At 46.5% G+C, this 23,940-nt stretch overlaps 1 pseudogene across 1 annotated transcript in view; it reads right to left on the reverse strand.

Annotated features, from left to right (window-relative positions):
• Positions 1-12,025: 12,025 nt before the first annotated feature.
• LOC310823977 (amyloid protein-binding protein 2-like) overlaps positions 12,026-23,940 on the reverse strand; it is a 61,941-nt pseudogene continuing 50,026 nt past the window's right edge. The window contains exons 3-9 of the transcript in view: positions 17,028-17,196; positions 15,186-15,275; positions 13,819-13,886; positions 13,585-13,690; positions 13,210-13,334; positions 12,592-12,677; positions 12,026-12,312 (exon numbers count right to left, since the gene is read on the reverse strand). The product of the transcript in view is annotated as an amyloid protein-binding protein 2-like (transcript). The remainder of the gene's footprint in view (positions 12,313-12,591; positions 12,678-13,209; positions 13,335-13,584; positions 13,691-13,818; positions 13,887-15,185; positions 15,276-17,027; positions 17,197-23,940) is intronic.

A 23,940-nucleotide genomic window follows, 5' to 3' on the forward strand; every position in this document is an offset into this window, starting at 1 on the left:
GGACAATAAACTGGACTGGACTGGTAACACAGATGTCCTGTACAAGAGGGGCCAGAGACGGCTTTATTTCCTGAGGAGGCTCAGGTCCTTTGGCGTGTACAGGACTCTGCTGAACATGTTCTACCAGTCAGTGGTGGCCAGCGCAGTGCTGTACGCGATGGTATGCTGGGGGGGCAACATCAAGGAAGGTGACACCAAGAGGCTGAACAAGCTTATTAGGAAAGCTGGTTCTGTTCTCGGTGTCCCTGGACACTGTGGAGGATGTGGCCAATAGGAGGATGAGGACCAAACTCCTGGCCATCATGGACAATCCCTCCCATCCCCTACATGACACTGTGGCAGAGCAGAGAAGCTCCTTTAGCAACAGATTACTACAACCACGCTGCACTAAGGAGCGCTCTAGGAGATCTTTCCTGCCTGCCGCAATAAGACTGTACAACTCCTCCTCTGGCTGGCTCGATCGGGGTGATCAGAGTCAGGTTGGGGGATGTTAAATCATACTGGACTGTTCTTACTCTATATAATGTTTCAGATGTCTATTTTGTTTTATTCTATTATTCTATTGTCACTCTATTTTGTTGTTGTTGTTTGTGATGTGAACTGCTGTAACGCCTTAATTTCCCCTCAGGGATCAATAAAGTATCTAAGTACCTATCTATCTATAATAATTTGGCTGCTCTAAATTATTTTGACCAGCAGGTGCCACTAGTGTACACTGTGTTGATCAAAGCCTGGAGTAATTAACCTATTTTCGATACAATTGGCTGGAAAGCTTCAATGCATCAGAAAGCTTTGTTTCCCATCACTACCATCCACCATAGTTCACAGATGAGGTGGTATGCTGTGGATATTGGGCAGTTCTATTTTTTTCCACACTTTGTTTTGCCACCACTCTGGTACATGTTAATCTTTGTCTCATCTGTCCACAATACCTTTTTTCCAGAACCCTGCAGGCTCTTTTTGGTACTTTTTGGCAAACCGTAACTTGGCCATCCTGTTTTTGTGGCTAACTAATGTTTTGCACCTTGCAGTGTAGCCTCTGCTGGTGTAGTCTTCTGTGAATGGTAGTCTGACATTCACGCTTACCTCCTAGAGAGTGTTCCTGATCTGTGGGACAGTTGTTTTGGGGGTTTTCTTCACCATTGTGAGCATTCTTCAGTCATCCACTGTGGAAGTCTTTCTTGGCCTACCAGGCCGTTTGCGATTTCTGAGCCCACCAGTGCTTTCTTTGCTTTTAACAATGTTCTGAACTGTTGATTTTGGTAAGTTTAAGGTTTTGGTTATGTTTCTGATTGATTTGGTCCTCATGTTGACAGACACTAATAGCAGACTCCAAAGGCAAACGTAAAGCTTAGAATCTATACTAGACATTGAGAGCTGTCTTATGACTGCACACATGATGTGATGGAAACACCTGTCATGCCAATTGTCCCATCACTTTTGGGTACTCTGAAATAGGGGGACTATGCATAAAAAAGTGTTTTTTATTTCTGAATGGTGAAACCAATATGTACACACATATCATCAAATAAAAGCTGAGAATCTCTACAACATAGTAATGGTTTGATTTCGAGCCAAAAGAAGATAAAATGCTTCACACTACTTATGCAGGGCACTGTATATATAATGGATAACAAAATCTAACACTTTTTACAAAAGAACATTGGACGTACTTTATTTTCCTTTAAGGAGGCACAGAGAACAATATCATATCTCCCATCATTATGGTTCATTCACTGCTGTGCTTGATCCATGTTTGTCGCTGGAGTCCTATATTGTCCTACATGTATGCAGTTAACTGTAGCTTTTTGAATTATGTACATTAATGAAACATTCCATTAAAGACATTACTGCAGTCTCTTGTATAAAACACTAAACCAGATTTGGTTGTTCACGTGTACATCTTAGAAACCTGGGTCAAATATACACTCACCGGCCACTTTATTAGGTACACCTGTTCAACTGCTCGTTAATGCAAATATCTAATCAGCCAATCACATGACAGCAACTCAATGCATTTAGGCATGTAGACATGGTCAAGACAACCTGCTGAAGTTCAAACCGAGCATTAGAATGGGGAAGAAAGGTGATTTAAGTGACTTTGAACGTGGCATGGTTGTTGGTGCCAGATGGGCTGATCTGAGTATTTCAGAAACTGCTGATCTACTGGGATTTTCATGCACAACCATCTCCAGGATTTACAGAGAATGGTCAGAAAAAGAGAAAATATCCAGTGAGTGGCAGTTCTCTGGGCGAAAATGCCTTGTTGATGCCAGAGGAGAATGGCCAGACTGGTTCGAGATGATAGAAAGGCAACAGTAACTCAAATAACCACTTGTTACAACCAAGGTATGCAGAAGACCATCTCTGAATGCACAACACGTTGAACCTTGAAGCAGATGGGCTACAGCAGCAGAAGACCACACCGGGTGCTACTCCTATCAGCTAAGAACAGAAAACTGAGGCTACAATTCACACGGGCTCACCAAAATTGGACAATAGAAGATTGGAAAAACGTTGCCTGGTCTGATGAGTCTCAATTTCTGCTGCAACATTCAGTTGGTTAGGTCAGAATTTGGCGTAAACAACATGAAAGCATGGATCTTGTATCAACGGTTCAGGCTGGTGGTGGTGGTGTAATGGTGAGAGGGATATTTTCTTGGCACACCTTGGGCCCCTTAGTACCAATTGAGCATAGTTTAAACGCCACAGCCTACCTGAGTATTGTTGCTGACCATGTCCATCCCTTTATGACCAGCTTCTGATGGCTACTTCCAGCAGGATAACGCGCCATGTCACAAAGCTCACATCATCTCTAACTGGTTTCTTGAACATGACAATGAGTTCACTGTACTCCAATGGCCTCCACAGTTACCAGATCTCAATCCAATAGAGCACCTTTGGGATGTGGTGGAACGGGAGATTTGCATCATGGATGTGTAGCCGACAAATCTGCAGCAACTGCGTGATGCTATCATGTCAATATGGACCAAAATCTCTGAGGAATGTTTCCAGCACCTTGTTGAATCTATGACACAAAGAATTAAGGCAGTTCTGAAGGCAAAAGGGGGTCCAACCCGGTACTAGCAAGGTGTACCTAATAAAGTGGCCGGTGAGTGTATTTGCAAAATACTTCAGGCCATACTATTATGGCCATTGCAAGACATTTACATTTACATTTATGGCATTTAGCAGACGCCTTCATCCAAAGCGACTTACAACAAATACATTTGTTTAAGTAAGTGAATCATCTATCCAACAGTCATCATAAGACAAAGTAATCAATAGAAGCCTTTTTTTTTTTTTTTATTAACAGGAGAGAGCTTGTACAGGGGGGTAGTGGGCGTGAAGAGGTCTCTAGGGTTGGGGTTAGGGTTAGTACAGGGGGGGTAGTGGGGGTGAAGAGGTCTTTAGGAGGGACTGTTAAGATGCAGCCTGAAGAGATGGGTTTTCAATCTACGGCGGAAGATCGGTAGTGACTCTGCAGTCCTGACAGTAGTGGGAAGCTCATTCCACCAGCGGGTGTAGTAGAATTTAAGTCATGGTATTTTGAAATAAAATACCGTTAACCAGAGCTGTTGATTCATCCAGAGACTTTATTCACAGAGAAAGAAGCCGGGTCAGGTTTGCAGAGTTGAACCCCTTCCACTTCCGTTACTTGTCCTTTTATAAACATCACACAGGTCAACGCCCTTCATTCAAATTCCTGTCTACTTACACCAATGATATTTAAGAACTACATTTCGTCATCCAGGGGCTACTCCCACCTGACGTGGCGTCGGTCAGTCTGTGGAGAGATCAATTGACCTAGGCTATTTACAAAAGCCATCTGTCCTGGCTGTTTACAACTGTGTTTATTACTCACCTATCCTGTTTCTGCAGCTTTGATCTATTGTACTCCATTGTGTTCATACCCTCTAGTCAGCCCTTGGTTTAACCTCACCCCTCCTTAATTGCACTCTTCAAACATTCTTAAGACCATCTGTTTTCTTGTGACCTTTTCCCCTAGGTGTGGGATTACAACCCTTATATGTCTTTTAATTTACCATATACTCCCCCCTTTGGGACTTAATAGTCCCACATCCTATATTAATAAGTTGTAAATGATATACTAATAAAACAGGTAAGTGATCTAAGACAACATACATACGCAAATCACAGAAGCAAACATAACATGTATGGCATCAACAGTATGACATTCTATTAGCTCTTGGGGACACGCCTCTTTTATAGGTGGGGGCGAAAAACCCAGCCTCATATTTAGGAAAATTCCCCCACGGTTCTCACCTTATCCAATCATCATTGAGCAACCACTTTACAGGTCTGCAAATGAGCAACTGTCCCCATGAGCAACAACTTCCTACACATTTAAATGACTACACAAATTGTTAATAAAAAGTAAAACAACACATCAACCTATAATGGGACTTTATCCTTTAGGGGACCATTCCCTGTCTCTGAACCATGGCCATCCCATTGTGCCTCTATGCATACATTCAACATGGTCATTCTATCAGTACTACACACAATAATTGTTACACATAACACCTTAAAACACATCAATTTCCATTCAAATTGTCAATATTCCCAAAGGGAATATAGTCCTTGTATGGCCAGGGTTTCGTCTTCCTTGATGATTGTGGCCATGTTCCTCCCATGTAGGTGTAGCTGTTAGCGCTTGCTAGTCCTGGCTGGGAGTCTAGACGATCTTGTCATCATCGGAGGTGACTCACTGCTGCCTCCCCAGTTGAGAACAGGATATAGGTCTAGGTGGCCTCCCATTCTGTTGAGTGCTATCGGAACTATCCCTCTGGGTACATTCATCTGCTGAATTGTGCTCTGTATAAAGAAGGATCTCAAAACAGGCATTATACAGTCATGAGAAAAAAATTAGGACACCCTATGAAAACCTTTGTCTTCTTCAACATATTCAAACATATGGACATTTGATATTCATTTGAACAATATTGAAAAATTGAGGTAATATAACTAAACAAATACAACTGAAACAAATTATTTAAAAAATGATTGGTAAAATGTAATTAATAGAAATGCAATCTTCTTGTGAGGACATTTAGTTCCACTTAAAATGCCTAAAATTATAATAAAGAGCACCACATCAGGTGCAAATGATTAGAACATCGTTACAGAGGATTTTGGAGGAGCCTGTCCTATTTAAGCCTCAGATATTTAGTTTGGTTTGCTCTTGATTGTTGAAGTGAGTTGCATCACCATGGCGAGATCAAAAGAGCTCTCTGAGGCCTTCAGAAGAAAAATTGTAGATGCATATGAGTCTGGGAAGGGATATAAAAAGATCTCCAAACTATTCGAAATTGGCCATTCCACTGTCCGGAAAATAATTTACAAGTGGAGAACATTTAAAACCACCACCAACATGGCCAGGTCAGGCCGCCCAAGCAAGTTCAGCCTAAGAGCTGACCGAAAGATGCTTAAAGAAGTCTCCAACAATCCCAGAATGTCATCACGAGACCTACAGGTATCTCTTGCCACAATTGATGTCAAAGTACATGCATCCACCATAAGAAAGAGACTGAACAAGTTTGCATTACATGGGAGGTGTGCAAGGAGGAAACCCCTGCTGTCAAAAAAAAACATCAGGGCAAGACTAAAGTTTGCCAGAGAACACCTAGAGAAAGACCAGAACTTCTGGAACAATGTGCTTTGGACAGATGAATCCAAAGTTGAACTATTTGGGCACAGTAAGAGTAGACATGTTTGGCACAAAACCAAGACAGCATTTGAGAACAAGAACCTCATACCAACTGTGAAGCATGGGGGTGGAAATGTCATGGTTTGGGGCTGCTTTTCTGCAGCAGGGCCTGGTCAGCTCACCATCATAGAATCCACTATGAATTTTGTATTGTATCAGAGGGTGCTTGAGGAAAATGTGAGACCATCTGTTCGAAAGTTGAAGCTGAAGCAGATGTGGACCATGCAACATGACAATGACCCAAAACATTCCAGTAAATCTACCAAGGAATGGCTCAAGAAAAATAAATTGAGAGTTCTGGAATGGTCAAGTCAAAGCCCGGATCTTAATCTTATTGAGATGCTGTGGATTGATTTGAAACTGGCTGTGCATGCAAGACACCCCTCGAACATCACACAGCTGAAAGAATTCTGCAAGGAGGAGTGGGAAAAACTTTCTCCCAATTGATGTCAGAGACCTGTAGACAGTTATAAGAAACGTCTAATTGAGGTTATTTCAGCCAAGGGGGGCAATACTAGCTATTAGGGCATAGGGTGTCCTAACTTTTTCCTCAGTAGGAATTGGCATTATTGTTAATTTTTCGTTAAATAAATGATTACAAAGTTACATTTTCATAGTTTTTTGTTCAATTACATCCCCTTTATCTATAGACATTGTTAGAAAGAAGATAACATATTGATATGTCCATATTTTTAAGAGAATAACTTAATATTTTGGGGGGTGTCCTAACTTTTTCTCATGACTGTACAACAAAATAACAGTCCTAACACTACAATCACTATCACAACCATTATTCCCATTTTCGCCAACATTCCTCCCCATGATCCTAGGATGTTGTCAAACCAATCTAATTTCCCAAAGTCTGTGCCCTCATTTCCTCTGTGCTCCTGTACGATCTCACCCATTCCTTCGTCTTCTTCTCTGGTTTGCCTGAGTTCTTGCCTCGGGACCCTGGTGCCGTGGTTCAAGTGGTACCAGGTTAGGCTACCTCGGACTTGTATTGCAGTGGGGGTGGCTCTCACTACCTCGTATGGTCCCTCTCTCCTTGGCTCGTTCCACTTCCTTCTGAAGACTTTGATGTACACCTGGTCTCCTGGAGTTCTCGGATTGGGCAGGGGTGTCTCCGGCTCCAGCTGCTTGTCTTTTTCCTGTGAACATATAACTTTGTGTATCTCAGTTAATCAATTAATATATTGTTTCAATTCTATCTGGCGTTGTTCAAGTGGTGGTCCTTTGTAAGGTCCTCTTATTGTTAGCACTGGCATGGGTCGACCCGTAAGCATTTCATGCGGTGTTAAATGCGTGTTTCTGTTAGTCTGCATGCGATAATTCATCAATGCAAGTGGCAAGGCATCTACCCAGTCAAGCTTTGTGCTTGCACATATCTTATTCAGCTTTGTTTTGAGGGTACCATTTATTCTTTCTACCATTCCTTGTGATTGTGAATGGTAGACACAACCCAATATTTGCTTTATTCTTAACTGCTGTATGACTTGTTTCACAGTTTTCTGAATAAATTCTGCACCGTTAACTGAGCTAATCTCATTAGGTATTCCCAATCTGGGTATCACTTCTCTTAAAAAAAAAAAAAAAACGAAATTGTACATGTATCTTTTCCCATTGACCTTTTTTATCATGTCTCCATAGTCCATTACCAAATGTTTAAATGCATTTTCTACCATTACCTGTAAATAGGGTGCCCAATACCCTTGGATTTGTATCTTTCTCACAACTTCACCCCTTGCGCAATGGTCAAAACCATGCGCACCAGTGATCAAAATCCCCAGTAGCACCGTAGGTGCCACTATAGTACCCTCATATGATCTCCACATTCCTGTAGAGTCCACCTTCGCCCCCCTTCGGAGCCACGTGGATTGCTCAAACGGCCCTGCCATCTGTTGCATGCGTATTATATCCTCTAACTGCGTCATTGGTTCTATTAATTGATTATCTGACTTTTTTTTCATCTGACCCTGTCGTTTAACCAATATGGCTACTTCCTGTGGTATATATCATTTTATGAATTCCTTGCCTGCAGAATGTTTTACCAATGGGTTACTTGTTTCTTTCCAATTACTTTTTAATGCGGTTCTCATCATTGGTCCCAAGTCTCTTGCTCTATACCCTTTATTTACCATTAATGACACATGAGGAGAGGCATTAGGTATATTATACCATTTTTGTACGAATTCTGATTCATCCATTTGCATAGCTGCTCCCTGTTTTCCCCCTATAATATATTGTGACATTAATGGGACAACCAGATTTTTGGTTTGCTCCTGCCAGATTTGTTCTTTAAGTCAAATCGTGGTCTTTTTGCATCTGGCAATTGGGCTTCAATAAATTCTCCCCATCTTAACCAATTTTGCTCTATTTCATAATTTATTTCCCCTAACCAGTAATCATTTGCGCTTGCAGTTATTGGTATTTCTTGTATCTTTATTGCCATATTATCTACATATACACCTTCTGGGGAACACCATATTTTCATCCCCAGCATGCATAATGCATCCCTCCCCAAGAGATTCACCGGTGACTGGTCAGAGGTCAGTATGGGCAGGGTTGTGGCTCTGTTTCCTGTCTTCTATTTGAACCTACAGCATTGGTTCTTAATCAGCTTCTGTGGTTAATACTGGAAGCTGACCCTCCCTTTTCGGATTCTCTGGGCATCCCTAGTAACCATAATATAGTCCCCTATATGGGTTGGCCGGTCCTTGTGGAGGCCTCTGCTGCTGCTGACCATAGCCCTGTTTACTATTCTCCCTCGATTTCGGATTAGTACAATCCCTTTGGAAATGTCCTGATGTTTGACATCTCCAGCACATGTCAGATGGACCTTTTGGGTTTGTTCTTTGGAACCGTCCTTGGGGTCTCTTTCTGCCCTTCCATGGCTTACACTGCTGGGGCTGCTGGATATACACCTGAACTACAGGTACGGTGGGTTGCTCTTGTCCCTGAGGTCTCAGCACTGGAAGTGGTTCTGGTGTGGCTCTGTATGGAACTGGTTTCTTGGTTTCGGCGCCCATTACGCCTTGTGCCTTCTTTTTGTGGATCGGGTGGTTTACTGTGTCGAATGCAGGTCCAGAAGAATGAGAACAGAGGAGAAGGGAGGAAGCTCGAGCGGAGTAGAGGGCCTCCGTGACAGCGAGGAGAGCAGTTTCAGTAGAGTGCCCAGCTTTAAAGTGGGATTGGTGAGGGTCAAGGAAGTTGTTCTGAAGGAGATAGTGAGACAGTTGGTTAGAGACAGCACGTTCAAGGGTTTTAGATAAAAAGGAGAGAAGGGATACCGGTCTGTAGTTATGGACAGCAGATGGGTCAAGAGTTGGTTTCTTGAGAAGAGGCTTGACTCTGGCTGTTTTGAAGGCAGCTGGGACAGATCCTGTGGATTGAGAGGAATTGATTAAGGTGGTAAGGAATGGAGGGAGGTCTTTGGAGATGGATTGGAGAAAGGGGAAGGGGATAGGATCGAGGGGGCAGGTGGTTGCCCACTTGGATGTGACCAGTTTTAGAACATCATCAGGGGAGAGGGGGTAGAAATCTGATAAACCAGAGACTGGGCATTGCACAGTGGGTTTGGGAGGAAAGGTAGCATTGTTGGTGAGCGGTAGAGGGAAGGAGCTGCTAATGTCATCAACCTTCTTTTCAAAGTAGGTGACAAAGTCATGGGCAGACAGAGAGGAGGGAGGAGGGGGAGGAGGTGAGTTGAGGAGTGAGGAAAATGTGGAGAACAGTTTCTGTCACGCCTGAGGGCTCTGTCTGGTGACTCTGGCTCCCCCTCTGGCCACACGGGTCAATCCCTCCCAATCAGCCGGGATTCTCCCTAATCCCCTTCACCTGTGTTGTCTGTCCCTGCTTACTATTTAACCTGTGTGTTCCCTCATGTCCCTGTCTGAGATTCTCCCTGTTGTTTTGTAAGTACCTGTCTGTTGACCTACCTTACCTGTTTCCCCCGTTCCTGTATTCCTCGTCCAGTTTATCTGCCGCTTGTGTAGAGAGTATTTCTATTACGGAGCGTTGTTCTCCTCCTCATTTTGTCCTTACTCCCAGTGTTTTGTTTGTTCCCGTGTCCCCATCCTTTATTATTAAATACACCTATAAGTACACTTCGCGCCTGTGTTCTGAGTATCTCTTCGCTTTTGGGTCCACCACACTGCCCCCACTCGTAACAAGTTTCCTTGGGTCAGAGGCAGAGGACTGAATTTTGGAATGGTTGTAAGAAACTTTAGCAGCTGATACAGATGAGGTGTAGTTGAGGAGGAGAGAGCGATAAGGTTCTAGGTCATCAGGGAGGCCAGTTTTTCTCCATTTCCTCTCAGCTGCCCGGAGCCCTATTTTACAAGCTTGCAGGGTTTCTGACAGCCAGGGAGTGCGTGGAGAGGATTGTGCCAGCCTTGAGGTCTGTGGACAGAGAGAGTCGAAGTGTGAGGAAAGAGTGGACAGGAGGGTGGAGGAGGCTGCATCAGTGGATAGAAGGGAGAAGGATTCAACAGAGGGTAGGGCAGATAAGACAGAGGAAGAGAGAGCGGTGAATGAGAGGGTACGCAGGTTGCGACGAGAGGATACAGTGGATAGAGACTGACTGGGAGGGGAAGGACTTGAGAGGAAGGGAGAAGGATACAAAATGATGATCAGAAACCGGAAGAGGGGTAACAGTGAGGTTTGAGGTATGGGAGGATCTGGTGAAGACAAGGTCGAGCTGATTGCCCGCCTTATGAGTCGGAAAAGAGTGGGACAGGGTAAGGCCGAAGGAGGAGAGAAGGTCAAGTGCTCCAGACAAGTGAAGCTTCTCCGACTGGATGTTGAAGTCACCCAGTAGTGTGAGCGGTGTGCCGTCCTCAGGGAAGAAGCTGAGAAGAACATCCACCTCATCTAAGAAGTGGCCAAGCTGACCTGGTGGACGATAGGTAACAACAATATGAAGTTTGACAGGGGAGGTGACAGAAACAGCATGGAATTTGAAGGTGGATATGGACAGGTGTGAAGGGGAAGGACATTATGTGACCACTTAGGCGAGATGAGGAGTCCTGTTCCTCCTCCTCGACCAGAGAGTCTAGGGCAGTGGTGCCCACACTTTTTCGGCTTGCGAGCTACTTTCAAAATGACCAGGTCAAAATGATCTACCTACATTAAAAAATGTTAAATATATATTGCGAAATATATACATGCGAATGCATGGGGACACGTGACCCGTAGAAGAGAAGCGATCTCAGACTGGCCGCATTGTACGTCAATCAAGTGGCGCACTCACACTGGCTCAATTGCCTCGTACCGTGCTGAAGCACAAATGTCCGTCGTAAAAAAAAAAAAAATTTAATGTCACGCGATCGACCCGTACTACTCTCGCGATCGACCGGTCGATCGTAATCGACGTATTGGGCACCCCTGGTCTAGGGGAATGAGAAAAGGAGTAGGCATCAGAGAGGGCTGCCGGAGTAGCTGTGTTATCCATTTACATTTTACATTTATGGCATTTAGCAGACGCCTTTATCCAAAGCGACTTACAACAATACAACTCCGGCTGCCGGAGTAGCTGTGTTTTCCGGTGTAATCCATGTCTCTGTGAGAGCAAGGAAGTGGAGGGACATGAAGCAGGCATAGGCTGAGACAGCCTCTGCTTTCTGGACCGCTGACTGGCAGTTCCAAAGTCCTCCGTGACAGTGAGGTCGTGGTCAGTTGAGCATGGTGGGTAGATTAGATTGGAAGGGTTGCGAGTGGTGGTGTAGCGTTGATGTGTCCCCCTGATGGATGAAATAACAGGAATGGGGAGGAAGCACATTGTGATATTTGCCGCTATAGAGATAGAGGGTTTGTGGGCAATACAAAATGTAGGTAGCACTCAATACACTCAGAGTAGTGAAAAAACAAGCAAGTAGAATAAAAATACTTCGTAGTTTGGCTTTCCTCGATGAACTCCACAGATTGACTCCTTCGTCTTTGTGTCAGGAGGCTGTCACAGAGGCTGTCGCTCTGTGATCGTCACAATATAAATACAGATTCTGTGATTGCTGATGACTAGCAGGGTAGCAGCCCCTCCCACCTGACGATCAGTTAACGACCAGACAGGTTTCACCACTCACTCAATCCCAAATCTATTAGTCGTGGTCCAAGGTGATCCTTGCAGGACAGTGTCAGGCCCTCCCACTGGAGATTGACAGCACTTCACAGCAATTGACTTCAAACAGCTGGCTTCCAATTGAAACTAGGTTCCTGAGATTAAGGCAAATACACAAGCTACCAACAGCACACTGACTTTAAACAAGATTAGACTAACTTACTTAGACTGGAGAACAGGCTTCACCACTCACTCAATCCCAAATGTGTTCCATTCTGCTTTACTGTGTTGTCTGCAACTCCCGCCCCCCTCCCCAGGAGTGCTTTAGTCAGTCTGACCTTAAACTTCCTCATGGACTGGTAGAGGCGTCCCAGGTTGCCGTAGTGCTTGGCCGTCTGGACGTTGAACTCTCCGAAGGCCTTCTTGGCCAGCTGCAGAGAGGAGAGATGCAGGTAGTGGGCTTCCTGCAGGAGGCGCTATTCAGTCTCCTTGTTGTGGCAGTCGATAGCAATCTCCTCCAGGATCAGAGCTGGGAGAGGGGGGGGGGTGATTCATGGTTAGGACACATGTTTGATATGCACACTGTATTCACGTGTACACACACAGACGTGTACACCCACACCAGTGGAGGCTGATGGAGGCAGAAATCGGAGGACGGGCTCATTGTAATGCATGGAATGAGGAATGGTATCAAACACACGTGTTTGTTGATTCCATTCTATGCACTACAGTGAGTGCGTCCTCTGATTTCTACCTCCACCAGTCTCCCCTGGCGCACACACAGACAGTAGTGGGGTGGAGTGTTCACCTTTGACCCTTTTAGAGGAAGCCAGCAGTAGATGGTCCTCTGGGAGAATGTGAGTTATGATGTCTATGGCACGGTCAGCATGGAACCTGACAACCAGACAAACCCCACAGAGGAGGATGCTTGGGTAAGAGTACAGTCACAGCAACACTCCTGAGAACATAAAGACGACAAACATTTCTGAGAAAACGCATATTTGAAAAAAAATATTTCGGCTGCACCTCCTCATGGAGGACAGCTGTGCTCAAACCAGGATAAATCACCCTCTTGTGTGTTATTGCTTGAAAATAAACTGCCTTAGAGGTTCGCCTTAAAGGGGCAATCTGGGATTCAAACCATAACAAAGCATTCTCTCCCTACCACTTTATTTGGTTAACAACTGAGGGTTAGGGCTGTAAAAATATAACCACTCTCAAATGCATACACGGAGCTATGGATGCAAGGACTGACCAATCATGAGATCAAAATGATAGTTTTAACTATGTTTTGAAGTGTTTGTTTACAAGCTATATATTTACAAGCTTATATTCCCTTTTAGGCATGCCAGAAGAAGACTATCTCCATCATGTACTTAGCAGGTCAGTCAGTCAGTTCAGGAATAGTCCAGAAGGGTGTACTCACAGAGCGTTGTCGAATTTCCCGGAGCTGTACTGGTGTACATACGAGGAGTAGGCTAGGTCCTGGTGTGCAGTCGCTACATGGATGTTCTGCCCCCCAAAGACAGACTGCCGGATATCCAGGGCCTTCTGAGGAGGAAGAGGAACATATGTTATGGAACATAGAATGGAACCAGGGAAGGCTGGTGGAGGTAGAAATCGGAGGACAGGTGCATTGTAATGCATGGAATGGAATGAGGAATGGCATTACATTACACATTTGTGAGATTATAATATGTTTGACAATGGACCGTGTAGGGATTGTATAATTTCAGCATGACACAAACCAATACAGTATAACTTTAGACAACGTATACATCGAGAACATGGAGGGACCCACCTGGTAAATGGCAACTGATTGGCAGATATTATCTACGTTCAATAAGTAAAACCCATAATCTAACAGTGTGTCCGAGTATTTGGGATGCTTGTGTCCAAAATGTTCCCTGAAATACAGAAGAGGTGCAATCATGAATGGAGAGATGAAGACCATTTAAATCGGTGGCGTTGATTGTGTAGCAAGGAGGAGGAGAAGAAGGAAAAGAAGAAGAAGAAGAGATAAACAGTGATTTACCTTGCCAGAAAGACTGCATGTTTGATCAGTTGTTCTGCCTTTCTGAACTCCCTCTTCACCACACAAGCCTGTGTTGACAGTCAAACAATGTCCAATGACTCACCATCGACTTTATTTACAATGCTTTGTCCTGTGCTCCTTGACACAACCAGACTGAACAATACTAGTCCAGGCTCCTCTCCATATCATGGGTCAGACACAGTACACTGTGGAATTGTACACCTTTTTCCCAAAGTTTTTCCTACCCTTCCTCCAAGACTTTGATTGCTGCTTTCATGATATTGTATGATATATTAGTTTTGACCATTTTTTTATTTTATCTTTTATTTTATGCACTTTGACATTATTCTTGTATAATGAAAAGTGCTTTATAAATGTAATATTATTATTATTATTATTATTATTATTATTATTATTATTATTGTATCGGCCTTACAAAGTTTCTTAAAATCCAAATTAAGGCCGTGGATCGAGTGAACAGGTGGTCCTTTTCAACCGCACTTCTGACACATTCTTTAGAAAATTATATCCATTTATTGCCACAAAAGATGAATCAAAATGACTTGATAATTCCAGCAATATTGTAAGGTAAACGAAAGTTAACTTAGATATTCCACAGATGATCAAAAGCTTGCAAAAGTGAGAAAAGTGGTCAAAAAATAGTTTGCAACCACCGTCACCTGACCCGACATTTGCGTTACCAATTCCCCTTCCACCCAAAGGCATACTAGTGACGTATATTCTTTACCGTAAAACTAAGAGTAAACAGTCATATACATTCAAAATCACTAAAGAATAATTATAGAATAACTAAAGAATAATATTCTTAAGGGCATGACTATGCATATTAATGTCAAAATATCAAAATGGCTACGACAATTATTATTAAAAGTGTGAACATGTTGCACCTCCCTACAGGGATTTAAAAGGGATAGTTCACCCAAATTACAGAATCACATATCTCAACTGACAATGACAAACTTAAATCAAGGAACCAAATACGTGATTTGGGTGAACTGTCCCTTTAATTCCATTCAAATCCATGTGTGTGTGGGGGGGTGCACTGTACTGTACTGTCCACACTGAATGGCAGGAAAGGAATAGGAGTGACACATTGTCCTTAAGCAAATATATCATTTCAATAACTTGTTAATAAGACACTTGGGGATGTGCACAGACCCATGTAAGGACAGGTGCCGCCCAGGAGGGTGAGTGGCAGGGCAAAGAGGCAGGGTTTTTTCCCCCCTTCGCGCCCCTTGTGCATGTCCCTGAAGACACTGCACTCTGCAAGGAATAAGATTTCAGTATAACATTCCTAAGACCTCATAACATCAAAACAACGTCTTAATGAGGTTGTCCACTGTACCCTTGGAGGCTTGTCTGAGGACATCCACCACCACCTTGACAGGCAGGCCCGGCGTGATCTCCTTCATAGCCTCAATACACCACCTGTAAGCCTAACAGACCGTGGGGAGAGAACCAACAACGTTACTAGACAGGAATCAGTCCTGCTAACTTCCTGTTGTAGCCCAAAACAATGGCTGACAACAGCACATTCCCAAATAAACAAACGATAGCTGGAATTCTGGGAAGAGTCCCACATTTTGTTATTCTTGTGCTGCAGGAATGCATATTGAACAGTGGAGGATGGTGGAGGTAGAGATCAGAGGACAGGCTCATTGTAATGCTTGGAACGGAATGAGGAATGGCATCAAACACGTGTTTGATACCATTCCTCATTCTGTTCTGAAGGACTCGAAGTGATCAATAATGAAGGATCAGATGGTGGATCTTCAGAGTACAATGATGATGTTTTTATTGATAAGACCGGCACAATAGCAGCAGACAAGACAGGTACCTGGGAGAACTGGCTGATCCAAAACTTTCCCCCAGGCACCCGTCTTGTCTGCTGCTTTTGTGCCTGTTTGGGAGTGGGACACACAGAGCTCTTCCTAGGTGAAATGAGTACACTTTTCCTTTGATTGATCACGTGCCAGGGCAACAGTGGTTGGACCTGTCAGCCCACAGGCGTAACGGGACTGGCCGGGCGGATCGGGGTGATCGAGGGTACCAAAGAGATTGGACCTGTCGACCCTCGGACGTACCAGGGTTGGCTGTGCGAGTGGAGATCGAGGGTACCAATAATGATTGGCCGGATTGGATTAAGGGATTAAGGGTTAAAATTGAGGGAGCCTGTGTATCCAGTAACCCAGAGGTGGTCAATTGAAGTGAGTAATAACAAGACGAGTTGTGTGTTTTGTGAATATTGATTGAAATAGGTGAGGGATCGTAATTGTAATTTGGCTTGCATAATCAACTTTAACTGTAATTCCAATTTGTCTTGGGAAAATTAGGGAACATTGAGTTACACTGTGAAGGTCTGTGTTCAGTAACATGCCAGGAAAGGGAGAGATGGGGAGGTCCAAGGGGGGAAATTAAGGGGTGCGGTCAGGCAAAGCTACCCCTGGTGAAGGTGTGTGTCGTGCCCTCACCCATATTCTGTGCGGAGGTGTTGTATGATTTCAAACTCAGGGAGGGTAACCTGGCAGGGGGTGTGGAAGACCAAGACCATGTGCTAGCCGGTGAAGACTCCCTTACCCTTACCCCCTGGACTTGGGCAACAGGGAACTCGACCTCTGTCTCGATGACGCTGTCGCTATCGAGAAGGGGGGACTGAAGGGTCGGAGAAAAGTGGTCATAGGTTAACTTAAGAGTGCCCCGGCAGCCATTCAAAGTAAATCAAGGCCCAGAATATAGAAGTGGGGCTTTAGTGATTCTGACTTTGGTGTACTATTGCTCTGTTTGACATATTTTGCTTCAAGAATGTAGTTAACTTTTGATAACAGAACACAGCTTCTTTGTCTGAGTGTGAAGTCATATGCAGGTGTCCAGCATTAATTAGAGAAGAGTTTACGCTAAATCTGATGTAGAACCAGGTATAACTGTGAATGCACAGGAGAATTATACTTTAAGAAATGCCTGACCCAGAACTTTCTCCCAGGCACCTGTCTTGTCTGCTGCTTTTGTGCCTGTTTTGTCTGCGCCTGTCGTCAATAAAAACATCATCTTGTCCTCTAAAGATCCACTGTCTGATCCTTCATGATTGATCAATTCAAGTCCTTCAGTTCCATCCCATACAATGAGCCTGCCCTCCCCATTTTCCATTCACCAGCCTCCACTGATGTTGAACCATTCTGTCCGATGCCTACCTCATCATCGTGGCTTTTGGCAAAGAGCAAGGCACACAGCTCCCCGTACGGCATGGCCTTGTTGGCCTGGTGGCCGTGTTTGGCTAGTTTGTCTATGTAAGACTGAGCCAGCTTGAAGGTCTCCTCTCCCAAGTGGTACCGGCAGTTGCCGTTCCGGACATGGAGCAACCTGTGGACACACCATCATAGAGAACATGAAAAACATCTTCAAGTTTAGCTTCGAATGGTTTCCGAAGATTCTGGGAGGCCGAACAATGACGTGGGTGACTTCAACATCCAGTCGGAGAAGCTTCACTCGTCTGGAGTACTTGACCTTCTCTCCTCCTTCGGCCTTACCCTGTCCCACTCTCCTCCCACTCATAAGGCAGGCAATCAGCTCGACCTTGTCTTCATCAGATCCTCCCATGCCTCAGTTGTTCCAGCTTCACAGACTGGGACATTTTTAAGACTGCTTCCAACAGCCTGGACGAATACACAGTCTGTGACGTCATACATCAGCTTCTGTGAGGACAGATGTATTCCAACACACACCAGGGTGAGTTACAACAATGACAAGCTCTGGTTCACAGCAAGACTGGAACAGCTTCGTTTGGAGAAAGAGAGGGCTTTCAGGAGTGGAGACAAGGAAAGGTTTAGACTGGCTAAGTACACGTTTGGCAAGGAGATTAAGGAGGCCAGACGACAGTACTCAAAGAAGCTGGAACAACTGTTAACACTGTGGAGTCATTCAGATTCCTGGGGACAATAATTTCACAGGACCTCAGGTGGGCGGAAAACATCACCTCCACCATCAAGAAGGCCCAGCAGAGGATGTTCTTCCTGCGGCAGCTGAAGAAATTCAACATGCCGCAGAAAGTGATGGTTGAGTTCTACACGGCCATCATTGAGTCCATCCTTAGCTCATCGATCACCATCTGGTTCGCTGCCTCCACTGCCAAGGACAAAGGCAGACTGCAGCAGACCATTCGGTCAGCCAAGAAGGTCATCGGCTGCAACCTGCCATCTCTCCTAGACCTGTTACACTCCAGGACCAGGAAGAGAGCAGGAAAGATCATCGCTGATCCTTCCCATCCTGGTCACCACCTCTTCCATAGACTTCCATCCAGCAAAAGGTTCTGGTCAATCAAGACCAAAACCTCACGCCACCTGAACAGTTTCTTCCCCATGGCAGTGGGGCTCACAAACAAGCTCCCTGCCTCTCACTGACTCTGGGACGTCCACCCCCCCCCTGTCACTCTCTCTCTCTCACACACACACACACACACACACACACACACACACTGCACTGACAGTGTAATTTATAATGATTTAAAATGATTCTAATTCATAGTGTACCCATACCCATTTCACAGCCTCTAGCCTCATTGCCACTTAGCCTCGCACAGCCTACAAAATGTATTGTATTATCAAAATGTATTGTATTTCTCCCCTTCTGACTCACAGGTGGCAACACGTGTCTCTGCGTGCCTTGCAGACATTTCTGCTTGGATGTCAGCCCACCACATCAAGCTCAACCTTAACAAGACTGAGCTGCTCTTTCTCCCGGGGAAAGCCTGCCCTCTCCAAGACTTCTCCATCACAGTAGAGAACTCTATCTTCCTCTACAAGATCAGAAGGATACGTCCAATCCTCACCAGAGAAGCAGCACAATTTCTGGTCCAAACACTTGTGATCTCTCACCTTGACTACTGCAATGCACTCTTGGCCGGTCTCCCCGCCTCCACCATCAGGCCTCTGCAACTCATCCAGAACGCTGCCGCCCGTCTGGTGTTCAATCTCCCCAAATTCTCCCATGTCACTCCCTCTCCTTCGCACCCTTCACTGGCTCCCGGTAGCAGCTTGCATCAGATTCAAGACCCTGGTGCTCACCTACCGGGCGGCAAAGGGAACAACCCCTCCCTACTTGCAAGCAATGGTCAGCCCCCAAACCCCTGCCCGATCACTCCACTCTTCCACCTCGGCTGGCCGCCTGGCACCGCCGCCTCTACGTGGATGCAGCAGCCGCGCTACTTGGTCATGGTTTTTCACTGTCCAGGCGCCCCGCTGGTAGAACAAGCTTCTGTCATGACTGCAGAGTCACTATCTATCTTCTGCCATAGATTGAAGACCCATCTCTTCAGGCTACATCTTAACTGTCCCTCCTGAAGACCTCTTCATCCCCACTACCCCCCTGTACAAGTTTCTCTCCTGTAAAAATACATAAATAAATAAACAAAAAGGAATTCTTCCTTCTTCTAACATTGTGACTGCCAACGGCCCCTGGTCCTACCATAGATTTATTTTTGTTATGATGACTGATGGACAGATGATTCACTGACTTAAACAAATGTATTTGTTGGAAGTCGCTTTGGATAATTCCTCTCTATCCACAGGATCTGTCCCAGCTGTCTTTAAGACAGCCAGAGTCAAGCCTCTTCTCAAGAAACCAACTCGACCCGTCTGCTGGACAGACCGGTATACCGTCTCTCCTTCTTATCCACCCTCTCAGAACTGGGCTTTGATCTCTTTGCTCGGTAATTTCATGGTTTCTCCTACCACTGCTACGCTGATGACACTCAACTCCCTCTTTCCCCCCCTCTGACTCACAGGTGGCGACACGTGTCTCTGCGTGTCTTGCAAACATTTCTGCTTGGATGTCAGCCCACCACTTCAAGCTCAACAAGACTGAGCTGCTCTTCCTCCCTGGGAAAGCCTGCCCTCTCCAAGACTTCTCCATCACAGTCAAGAACTCCACTGTGACCTCCTCCCAGACAGCCAAGAATCTTGGGGTGATCCATGACGACAACTTATCCTATGCGGCGAACATCACAGCGACAGCGCGCTCCTGTAGATTCTTCCTCTACAACATCCGAAGGATACATCCATTCCTCACGAGAGAAGCAGCCCGATCACTCTGTTCTTCCACCTCGGCTGGCCACCTGGCACCGCCCCCTCTACGAGGATACAGCGGTCGCGCTGATCAGTCACGTCTTTTCACTGTCTTAGCGCCCCGGTGCTGGAATGAGTTTCCCACTACTGTCAAGACTGCAGAGTCACTACCTATCTTCCGCCGTAGACTGAAGACCCATCTCTTCAGGCTACATCTGACTGTCCCTCCTAAAGACCTCTTCACCCCCCACTACAGTTCCTCTATGGTAAATGCAAAAAAATTGTGACTTGTTGTGAGTCGCTTTGGATAAAAGCGTCTGCTAAATGTAAAACATGTCAATGTAAATACAGACAGAGAGAAGGAGGGACAAAAAGACAGAGGGACAGAGAAAGAGGGACAGTGACAGAGACAGAGGAAGGGAGAGACAGAGGCAGACAGAGGGAGGGACAAACAGAGGGACAGAGAAAGAGGGACAGTGAGAGTGACAGACAGACAGAGGGAGAAAGGGAGAGACAGAGGCAGACAGAGGGAGGGACAAACAGAGGGACAGAGACATATACAGACAGAGGGACAGGCAGAGGGAGGGACAGGCAGAGGGAGGGACAGGCAGAGGGAGGGACAGAGAGAGGGACAGAGAAAGAGGGACAGTGAGAGTGACAGACAGACAGAGGGAGAAAGGGAGAGACAGAGGGATAGAGATAGACAGAGGGAGGGACAGACAGAGGGACAGAGGGAGAGGGGGGGACAGAGACGGAGGGAGGGAAGAAGGGACAGACAGAGGGGCAGAGACAGAGGGAGGGACAGACAGAGGGAAAGATAGACAGGGGGACAGAGACAGAGGGAGGGACAGACAGGGGGAGGGAGAGAAGAAGGGACAGACAGAGGGACAGAGACAGAGGGGGACAGACGGGGGGGGAAGAAGGGACAGAGACAGAAGGAGGAACAGACAGAGGGACAGAGAGATGGACAGACACAGACAGAGGGACAGACAGGGGGACAGAGACAGACAGAGGGACAGACAGAGAATGAGGAACAGTGAGAGTGACAGAGACAGATGGAGGGACAAAGACAGAGGGGCAGAGACAGAGGGAGGGACAGACAGAGGGACAGAGGGAGGGAGAGAAGAAGGGACAGACAGAGACAAGAGGGAGGGACAGAGACAAAGGGAGGGATAGAGAGAGGGAGGGACAGACAGGGGGAGAGACAGACAGGGGGGGGGAGAGAAGAAGGGACAGAGACAGAAGGAGGAACAGACAGAGGGAGAGAGAGAGATAGACAGAGGGACAGACACAGACAGGGGGACAGAGAGAGAGGGAGGGAGAGACAGACAGAGAAAGAGGGACAGTGAGAGTGACAGAGGGAGGGAGGTACAGACAGAGGGACAGAGAAACAGAGTGAGGGAGAGATGGACAGAGACAGTGGGACAGAGACAGTGGGACAGAGAGAGGGACAGACAGACCGAGGGACAGAAGAACGGACAGGCAGAGGGACAGAAACAGGGGGAGGGACAGAGGGAGAGAATAAGGGACAGAGGGAGGGACAGACACAGAGGGAGGGAGGGACAGGCAGAGGGACAGAAATAGGGGGAGGGACAGACACAGAGGGAGGGACAGACAGAGGGACAGACAGAGGGAGAGAGGGACAGACAGAGGGAGAGAGGGACAGAGCCAGAGGGAGGGACAGACAAAGGGAGGGACAGACAGGGGGATAGAGGAACAGACAGGGGGACAGAGACAGAGGGAAGGACAGACAGAGACAGAGGCAGACAGAGGAATAGATAGACAGGGGGACAGGGACAGAGGGAGGGACAGACAGAGACAGAGGAAGAGATAGATAGAGGGACAGAGCGACTCTAATACATTTGGGATTGAGTGAGTGGTGAAGCCTACTGTGACCTCCTCCCATACAGCCAAGAACCTTGGGGTGATCCTTGACAACCACTTATCCTTTGTGGCGAACATCACAGCAACAGCACGCTCCTGTAGATTCTTCCTCGAAAACATAAGAAGGATACGTCCATTCCTCACCAGAGAAGCAGCACAACTTTTGGTCCAAACACTTGTGATCTCTCGCCTTGACTACTGCAACGCACTCTTGGCCGGTCTCCCCGCCTCCACCATCAGACCTGTGCAGCTCATCCAGAAAGAAAATGGCTTGAGAAAATGGCGCCGCCGATGCCGGTCGCCATTGTGAGAGCTCCGCAGAGGATGTGCGTTTTTTTAGCTTGAATGTGTTTTCTAAATTCTCTCATTGTGAGAAACTCACTGGCACTGATATCCTACGACAAGGACACACTTCTACATATAAATTACAACTTAAGACCAAGTATTTTTGATAACTATTTCATCGACCCGGCGTGGCCGGCGGAGATCAGAAGGACCCCCCACGATAACAACAATGGGAGCGTGCCCAAAAAGAGGAGGAAACATCGGGGGAAGCGGGGAGGCATTCGGAACCGACTGAGAGCTCAGGCCCACCGTCCACCTCTGCCTAGCATACTTCTTGCTAATGTCCAGTCTCTGGAGAACAAGATGGATGATCTCAGGGCAAGGATTACTTTCCAGCGAGACGTAAGAGACTGTAACATCCTTTGTCTAACAGACACATGGCTTAGCTCGTTGGTACCGGACCGAGTCATCTGCCCTTCCGAGTCCTTCTCTGTTTTCCGGGCGGATAGAACGGAGGAGTCCGGCAAATCCAGGGGTGGTGGAGTTTGTTTCATGACCAACAACAACTGGTGTAACCCTATCAACGTAACGACGATTTCTCAGACCTGCTCGGCGGACCTGGAGCATCTGACCATCTCATGCCGCCCATTCTACCTTCCCCGGGAGTTCAGCTCAATTATCATCACAGCCGTCTACATTCCACCGCAGGCGAACACCGAGGCAGCGCTATCGACCCTACATGATACGCTGTGCCGGCATCAGGGGCAACCACCCTGAGGCGGCGATGGTAGTAACAGGTGATTTCAACAGGGCTAACCTTAAAAAAGTTATGCCTAACGTCCGCCAACACATCACGTGTGCCACCAGGGGAGACAGAACTTTGGACCACTGTTATACTCAGTTTAAGAATGGGTACAAAGCTGTTTCATGCCCTCCCTTTGGGAAATCAGACCACTCCGCCATCTTGTTGATGCCTGTTTACAAACAGAGGATCCTACAGGAAGCGGTCGTGAAGAGGGAGGGAAAGCGGTGGTCCGACCAATCAGAGGCCGTGTTACAAGACGCGCTGAGTGACGTCGACTGGGATATGTTTCAATCAAGTTCCAGCGATGTCAGCGAGTTTACAGAGACTGTCTTGGACTTCATCTCAACATTAGCCGACAACATTGTACCAACAAGAACGGTAAAGATCTACCCCAACCAGAAACCCTGGGTCGACAGTTTCATCCGCGCCGCTCTGAGAGCCCGCACCGCTGCTTACAACTCCGGCCTGGCATCCGGCAGCATGGAGGAGTATAAAGCGGAGTCCTACAAACTGCAGAGGGCGGTAAAAGCCGCCAAGAGGAGATATGCAGACAGAATGCAGGCACAGATGGAGAACAACGACACCAGGGGCCTATGGCAAGGACTACGGTCAATTACGGACTACCGGAACACACCCCCCTCAACCGGAAATGCAGGTGCCTCCCTAGCCGAAGACCTGAACTCTTTTTATGCACGGTTTGAGGCTGGCAACACCACCGCTAGCGCGCCGGCTAACAACAACAACGTCAGAGTGCTGGCTAGCGCGGCTGATGGGAGGCTTGCTCATCGCTGGGGCAGAGCAAGCACTCTCCGTGACGGAACACGACGTGAGGAGGGCTCTGCTGAAGGTGAATACTAGGAAAGCTGCTGGCCCGGATGGCATACCTGGGAGAGTACTGAAGACCTGTGCTAACCAGCTAGCTCCTATGTTCACTACCATATTCCTCCCTCCCTCCGACCCTGGATCCACTGCAGTTCGCATATAGACCGAACAGATCTACGGACGATGCAGTTTCCCAGGTCCTCCACACCACTCTCTCTCACCTTGACACTCAGAAGGGGGGCTATGTGA

This window comes from Argentina silus (genome assembly GCF_951799395.1).
Source record: "Argentina silus genome assembly, chromosome: Y".
Lineage (NCBI taxonomy): Eukaryota > Metazoa > Chordata > Actinopteri > Argentiniformes > Argentinidae > Argentina > Argentina silus.